The 8683-nt window shown below is 40.1% G+C and overlaps 1 long non-coding RNA gene across 1 annotated transcript in view; it reads left to right on the plus strand.

The window, feature by feature from the left end:
• Positions 1 to 8193, plus strand: part of LOC128046985 (uncharacterized) — a 131294-nt gene extending 123101 nt beyond the window's left edge. Inside the window, exon 3 of the long non-coding RNA XR_008199279.1 lies at positions 8038 to 8193. This is a non-coding gene — a long non-coding RNA (uncharacterized LOC128046985). The remainder of the gene's footprint in view (positions 1 to 8037) is intronic.
• The last annotated feature ends 490 nt before the right edge of the window (positions 8194 to 8683 follow it).

The following is an 8683-nucleotide window of genomic DNA, read 5'->3' on the forward strand; positions in this document are numbered from 1 at the left end:
AGAAACTGTATATGCATGATCATAGCTGCTGCTGCTGCTGCTGCTACGTCGCTTCAGTCGTGTCCGACTCTGTGCGACCCCATAGACGGCAGCCCACCAGGCTCCCCCGTCCCCGGGATTCTCCCCAGGCTCCCCCGTCCCCGGGAAATGGGTTACCATTTCCTTCTCCAGTGCATGAAAGTGAAAAGTGAAAGTGAAGTCGCTCAGTCGTCTCCAACTCTTAGCGACCCCATGACTGCAGCCCACCAGGCTTCTCCGTCCATGGGATTCTCCAGGCAAGAGTACTGGAGTGGGGTGCCAGCAGCAGTACTCATAATGGTCTAAAATTAGAAACAATCCAGAGAAGCTGATTCCTGAACTAGAGTCCTGCTTCTCCATTCTTTGGCTATTGAAAATGGTTATGCTTTTCCAGTCTACAAAAAAGAAAGAAAAGGAGGGAGGGAGGAAGAAAGAAAGGGAAAAAGGAAGGAAGAAAACAATCCAAATGTCTATCAGCTGATGAATGGTTAAATAAAATATGATATATCCATACAGTGGATGTTATTTGGCCATGAAAAGGAATGAATTACTGCAACATGGATAAACTTTGAACACACCATGCTATGGGAAAAAAGCTTGATTCCATTTATATGAAATATCCAGAAAAACTACTTTATAGAGACAGAAAATAGAGTAGCAATTGCTTAATTGCTGAGGTTTGATGGAGGAGGTTAGGAGGAAATGCAGAGTGACTGCTAATGGGTACAAAGTTTCTTTTGGGGGTGATAAAATATTCTAAAATTGACTGTGGTTATGTTTACACAACTCTGTAAATATAATAAAAATATTGAGCGGTATACTTTAAATGGGTGAACTGTATATTATGTGATGTATATCTCAAAAAAGCTGTTAGATATATATAGAAAGATGGATGAAAGATAGATAGACGAACAAATGGATGGTTGGATGAATAAATGGATAGATAGATTAAAGTATTATTAGGACACAGGATAAAAGAAAACATGTTTTAATCCAGATTTTGCCCAGATTGTAGAGTCAATACTAATATAATATTTTGTTAATCAGGCTGCACCTAAAATGTTAATACAGAGCTCTCTGTTAAACTGGTCTAGATCTTACAACCAAGTTAAAAGATTTAGGGGACATTTTTCCCTTGTCCTAAGTCCAAACTTGAATCTTGCAGTGTTATCACTCTCCACTGGGTATGTTGATTAGAGAGCAATCAAGAACGTTGGAGAGAATGGAGAAGAACAAAATAGCTGAACTTTGTAGTGTGAGGGAGAGTTGCCCTCGTAAATTGATGATGCTGCCTGGAAGGAGGAAAGAGAGGGAAGGAAGAGGGTGGAAAGAGAAGAAGGAGGATGAGGAAGGACCAGTGACCCTACTCACTGTAAATGTAGATCTCTGCCTACAATCAAGGTACTGTCCCCTCTCGCAGAATAGGAAGGAGAGGATAGAGAGAAGATTGATGTTCTCTCCTTGATGCTTGTAGTCAGAGGAAGGTTCCTGACCGAGATATAGAAATGCAGGTAGCAGAGAAGACAGGTCAAACCAAACCTGAGCAGAATACCTTGGTGAGTAAGAATGCGTCACAGTGCCATTAAAATCAAAGATCCAGGAGAAGAAGCTGTTCAAGATTTCCAAGGAAGATTTTAACCCATAGGGAAATTGAAGAATTATTAAAGTAATTTGTGTTTTATAGCAAGGTTACAATCATTGGTATAAACGAAGCACTTTGCAGATGTTATCAGGTATTTTGGGCAGGGGAAGCCATGAATTTACTATATTAGTGCTCTGGGTGGTTCTTTTTCAAAGTCTTCTTTTCTCTTCGGGGTGCACTTCTAGTCAGGGTTTACTAAAGTTCTCTTCGTGAAGTATGAGGATGGAGATAAACTTCAAAACTGTACAGGAGAGACACAATCTAGTGACTTGCATTATGGTGCATTGTTTTGTAAAAAGGAAGTGACCTACAGTGACTTTGGTGAAAATAGTCCTTTTCCTTTCTGTTTAGCTCCCAGAGCTGTAACAATTCTTGACCTTTCAGTGCAAGTAAGCAGCCCAAACCCCAAGGGAGGACGTAGGGGGTAGCAGAGGAGCCAGTTATAGCTGAGAGCAATGATTCTCTGCGCAGATTTCCGGCACTCTGGTTTTGGGTTGAAACTTTTGCTTCTCCCTTTTGAACTTTCTTTTCAGCTGCTTTTTTATATGTAACACCTCTGTTAGGGTTACATGACTCTAACCACCGACACTCATCCTGTGCCACCATCCTCCTTACCCTGGAAACTCTGGCCTTCCAGAGAGCATCACCTCAAAGTAACTTATATCTCCAATTCAGAATTCCAATCATTGTTTGTGCTGTTTTACAGAGGGGTGATTTGTCCATGATTCCTTTGCAAAATTCTGATAGAGAGAAGGAATCAGAATAGTATAATGAACATCCAATATTCATCACCTAGATCAAACAATTGCTAAAAGTTTGCCAGATGTTCTCAAGTTTTCTTTTTTCTTCTTTTTTGCTGAAGTTATTTAAAGCAAGTTATAGAAGCATATGGGGCTTTCCTGGTGGCTCAGATGGTAAAGAACCTGCCTGCAATGCAAGATATCCAAATTTGATCCCTGGGTTGGGAAGATCCCCTGGAGAAGGGAATGGCAACCCACTCCAGTATTCTTACCTAGAGGATTCCATGGACAGAGGAGCCTGAAAGGCTATAGTTACGAGGTTGCAAAGAGTCAGACACGACTGAGCAACTGATGCTTTCACTTTTCACTCATAGAAATATATATATATATATAAAATATATTTCCCCCCTAAATATTTCAACATTCATCTCTAAATAATATACACATCTTTGTTAGGTACACAGTTCCATTATCACATTTCACACAATTCATATAACTTCTCAATAGTATTTAAATACCCACCCACATTCAAATATTCACTATTTGTCCCCAAAATATCTTTTTAAAAATATGTGGTAAAGTATAATAATGTAAGATTTACCATTTTAAAGTATTCAATTCAGTGGGATTAAGTAAATTCACAATGTGTAATCACCACCACTATTTCCAAAACTTTTTCGCTATGCCAAACAAACTGTATACCCTTTAAGAATGTCTGCCCTTTTTTCCCTCCCCCCACAAATGTCTTTTAAAGATGGCTAACTCAAATGAGGTCCACATATCTCATTTGGTTCTGACGCTTCTTAAGGCTCCTAATCTAGACCTGTCTCATAGCACCACACCCACACGCATTTTCTTTCCATGACTTTGACTTCTCAGCCACTCTGGGCAAACTGTTCTACAGAATGTCCCACTTGCTAGGTTTGTCTGATTGTTTCCTCTTGGTGCTGTTAAACTTGTTCTTCTGTCCTCTGTATTTCTTGTAAACTCAAAGTTGGATCTAAAAACTTGAGAAGAATCAGATTAAACAGTTTGGTAAAATTCTCCTTTGGGGAATGCTGTATACTTCCTACTGCCTCGTATTAGACCTACGTTATATCTGAATGTCCCACTGCTAATGAAACTAATACTGAGCGCTAGGTGAAGGTGATGATAGCCAGTTTAAAAAATGGGCTTTTAAAAAGAGAGCTTGTCTACTTGCACTGTTTTAAAATGATCATCCCTACTTTGAATGTTCAGATAAAAGGGCTCTGAGTTGTTGCCTGACACCTAGGAGACAGCCTTTATCCTGTGTAAAGGATAAGAAGATTAAGACTGAGGTTTTATCCTCTTTATGGAGTTGATGCAGGAGCTCAAGTTTATCTCTGAGGTTGGTCAATCAGGGCAGAACTTTCTGGAATATGAAGTCTAGCAGAGACGACTTTTTCTCTGAGCCCAGCGAAAGGTACTCTGAAATCAGTCATTAGCCAGAATTTAGCTATGAATAAACAAATCTTTTTGCTAACACGTATTTAAGATAGAACACTTGGGGGAGTTCAGATACAGAAGACGCTTTTATGGCATTTTAAAATAACTCTCCCTTCGCCTTCCATTCCTCCCCCCAACCAAAACCACTTTAGACTCTAGAATAAACAGTTAAGGAAGAGCATTTTCTTTGGATGCAGAATAGCCAGATCTTTAGATGTTTCTTGAGTACTGTTCAAATTCAAGAGTGAGGAAAAAGCATGCATCTGTTCTCTTTGGTTGATGTTTACTTCTTATCTTTGAGTTGCTATAAATAACTAATCCATTGAAAATATAAGCAACTAGGTTAAAGGAATTCATTACTAAAAGTAAGAATTTGGGTTTCTAAGGAAGATGAGTTATTTTAAAATCTCCAAATAAACACTTTGATTTTACAATAGTTAAATACCCAGCCAGTTAAACTGCTCAAGGTTGTCCGGTATTTCTGGATACCCAGAAGGGCTTTTAGGTTACTATTGCTTGTTCGCTTTTTATGTTTGTTTTTGTTATTTGTTTTTCAGCTAGCACAAAAACAAGGGAGTTTTTGGAAATTTTCTGCATAGCAGGAGAGAACTTAATCTTAGGATACTGGCCTAACAATTTTCATTTTACTACTGGAATTAGTAATATCCTTTTTCTTTGTTTATTCTGTAATTTTTAAAGATTTTGGCTTGCAAGTTACCAGTTAGATAGGGGAGGTGGTAAAGGTACTTTTTCTAGGATCTCAGAGTCAGATAGTAATGGACTTACTTGAACCATGTCCAATACTTTAAAAAAGCCTAGAAGACATTGTATATGTATTCACAATAAAGCCTGAACAGATTGACTAAGTAATGCAAAGCTTTTCTCTTTTGTAGGGAGGCAGAGGTCTGGAATATGGGGGATTATGCCACACTGACTCATTATAAAGATTGTGCCTTCACAGTATGAATTTCTGGTTGGTTGTGTGTGTTATCTGTAGGGTAGAGTCTATTGGAAAGAATGTGGGTATGGAGGTAAGGCCAATCAGAATTTAGTTTCTAACAGTAAGACTTGGGCTATTTATTTAACACCTCTGAACTTCAGTTTACTCGTCTGTAAGAAGGGATAATCGTTTCTATTTTTCAGACTATTTGAGGATTTTTAGATAATGTGTGTAAAGCAGTCACTAATGCAATACCTGGTACCTAATAAATTCTTAGTATATTTTCTTTAGTAGATGAAACTCTTTCAAAGCATATAGCTTTGGGGGGAAAATGAATCTGATCATTGAGATAAGAGGTTGGGAAGCACTCATGTAACAGCTTACATGGTCACACAGATCCCCCCTGAAGAGCTCCTGCCAAGTCTGCACAAGGAGTCCACACATCCTTTGTGTTAATCTTGAGGGAGATAGCCTTAGGTCAGTTCCCTAACCGTACCTAATCAACATTTCCTTAAGTCCACCTGTTTGTCTGCGGGTGTGTGCTCAGTCGTGTCTGACTCTTTGTGGCCCCATGGACTGTAGCCCAGTTCCTCTGTCAATGGAATTTTCCATGCAAGAATAATGGAGCAGGTTACCATTTCTTTCTCCAGAGGATCTTCCCTACCCAGGGATAGAATCTGCATCTTTTGAATCCCATCATTGACAAGTGGGTTTTACCACTAGTGGCACCTGGGAAGCCTTATCTGTCTGCTGGATTCCTCTGTGATTTTAGACATAGCTGTGGTGATAAGCTTCAAGAAGTACCAGGTCTGTACTGGCTATCTAACTGTGTGTGAAAGTTGCTCAGTTGTGTCTCTTTGCAACTCCATGGTCTATACAGTCCATGGAATTCTCCAGGCCAGAATACTGGAGTGGGTAGCCATTTCCTTCTCCAGGATCTAACGGTAGCCAGAGATTTTAGGTGGGAAGACAAAGGAATGGAGTGCCTTGGAGAAAGGGATAGAAGATGAAGTTTTAGAAAATTTAGAGGATCCTTATAGCTTAGTTTGTACCGCTTGAAAATAGGGCAAGAGAATTCTTGAAAAGTACTACTTCAAGACTGATTCTTTCATCTAGGCCCTCAGGGACTCTTCCAAAAAAATGAGACTTTCTTCTCTTACCTTTCTACTCTTACCTTTTCCTCCCCCTGAATCATGACCAACTTGCAGTTCACCCCTTTATCTATGCACTTTCAAGATAGGGAGATCAATTGCCCCTTTCGTTAATGGGATCAGGTTTACAGGTAGAAGCTACCTAGCATTTCCTAGGGCTGTTGTCTCTGCAAAATTTCATTTGGTAGAGCATCAATACAATGATGACCTGTAGAATCCAGCTTTAAAGCTTGGTGTTTTATCAAGCAGGCCACATGAATTTGGTATATCCCGTTTCAAGCTGAATTTATCCCTTGTTATTTTAAAAACTATAATAAGTTGTTTTTTAAAATGTTTTCAATCAGCACATCTTATTTATTGTCCTTAACACCCGAGGCTACTTGAAGAAGGATTTAATTTTCAAAGTCTGGCAAGTAAACAAAAGTTTCCCAATAACATCTTCAGGCAAGCACTAAAAGGCCTCATTTTTTTTTTTTTTTTTTTTTTTGCCACAGTACTTGGTTGGCTCCCCTGTAATTTCATTAGTATTTTATTCAACCAAACCTTGCATAATCACTTTAAAAATATACCTTCAAACACAAAGTTACTTACTAGTTGATTTTTTCTTCATAATTGCCATGTTTAGTAAAAAGCAAAACAGGTTTTAACTGTTGTGCTTTCTGACTAGTGGCTTCACAGGTGGCGCAGTGGGAAAGAATCCGCTTGCCAATGCCAGAGACTCAGATTTGATTTCTGGGTTGGGACGATCCCCTGGAGGAGGTAATAGCAACCCACTCCAATATCTTTTGGCTGGGAAATTCCATGAACAGAGGAGCCTAGTGAGCTACAGTCCATGAGATCACAAAGAGTTGAACATGACTAAGTAAGCACACACATATTATCTGACTAGACCCTAAGCACATAAATTTGAATGGACTGTACTGAGGGTTCATATGATAGCTATGTTTGGGAGATAGTTATTCACTGTACTCGCAAGAGTATGAAAACCCCCAGAGGGGACTAGTTAGATAAGCAGAGACTCACATGCGTGGCTTTAGCTCTATGGGAATGTCTCAGCTTTAACAGTAACTCTAGAATTCCACTAAATATGATATTCCCTTATGTTGAGCTTTGTCTCTGCTATCTTCTTTTGTCTTGATCCTCTGAAGCTGTAGACTGAGACTCTTGAAATTCACCCTAGCCTCTCTTCCTACTTGTGACCAGGAGGAGCTACCTGTCTCCCCCTGTGGCAGGAACTGCTATGAGCTCAGCACAAAGTTCAGAAAAAGGATGTATTAGTCAAGATAAGCTAACTGTTATAACAAAGGACTTCAAAATAATGGTTTGGCCCAACGAAAAGCTATTGTTCTTGACTATATGCTAAGTCACTTCAGTCGTGTCCGAGTCTGTGGGACCCCATAGACGGCAGCCCACTAGGCTCCTCTGTCCCTGGGATTCTCCAGGCAGGAATACTGGAGTGGGTTGCCATTTCCTTCTCCAATGCATGAAAATAAAAAGTGAAAGTGAAATCGCTCAGTCGTGCCCGACTCTTAGCGACTATATAGTATAATATAAATTAATACGGGTGGGGATGCAGTGGTAAATCTATGCCGTAATTCACAGACTTCTTCCAACACATGGCTCTAGGTTCCTCTAGGTTCCTCTAGGTTCTCAGAATCCTCTTCATTCAGTCAGTAGGTAGGGAGAGAGCCTGCTATGTATTGCACAGGAGGCTTTCCATGGGCCAGACCTGGAACTGGCATCCAGTTCTTCCACCCATTTTCTATTTGCCAGAACTCTGGCATATGGCTCTGCCCAATTTCAAAAGAGGCTAGGAAGCTTAGTCCAGCTGTGTGCTGAGCTCATAGCAGTTCCTGCCACAGAGGGAGACAGGTAGCTCCTCAGGGCAGGCCAGTGGTTTCAAGCTCATGTATCATCAAAGGTTTACAAAAGTGTACTGTCCTATTTTTCAGGTTACTTGATGCCTAGACCTACCATTAATACCTTGGTCAGGTCATAGACAAAATCCGTCAGTATCAGCACCAACTTTGTTACCATCACAAATCAGTTCACACTGCAAACTTACTTGTTTATGTTTAGGACTTCCCAGAGTTTTGGGATACTTGGCCAAGCCGTGCAGAGGTTCTGATTGGAAGTTGCTGACGCTTTTGCACTTTGTCCCTCTCGTCAAATGCTTCTCAGGACGAAGTCTGGCAAGTAATCCACTTGAAGCCATCTGCAATGTCTAATCCAAACTTTGTCACATGGGACCTATGAGAATAAATGTATTATAAACATTGTAGAATTGTCTCTCATTTCAGTTCAGTTCAGTTGCTCAGTCATGTCTGACTCTTTGCAACCTTATGGACTGCAGCACACCAAGCTTCCCCGTCCATCACCGACTCCCGGAGCTTGCTCAAACTCATGTCCATCGAGTCGGTGATGCCATCCAACAATTTCATCCTCTGTTGTCCCCTTCACCTCTTCAGAAACTATGAAAAACATGTTTTTGTCTTTTCTCAATATATTTTCCACAGTTGTCACGACTCCGTAATTGTCTGCACTCTTGCTTCCTGCTTCTCTCATTAACCAATTTATAAAGGCTATTTCATAGTACAGCCATTTTAGAGACATCCATTTGTCATAATTTTACTCACAGGCAACTATTGCCACTGAGATTCTAGTTTCCTCCAATTATGTTCGTTCATCTCCTTATATAAAGAGGATGATGACATAGATTGTACGA

Source organism: Budorcas taxicolor, chromosome 4 (genome assembly GCF_023091745.1).
Source record: "Budorcas taxicolor isolate Tak-1 chromosome 4, Takin1.1, whole genome shotgun sequence".
In the NCBI taxonomy this organism is placed as follows: Eukaryota; Metazoa; Chordata; class Mammalia; order Artiodactyla; family Bovidae; genus Budorcas; species Budorcas taxicolor.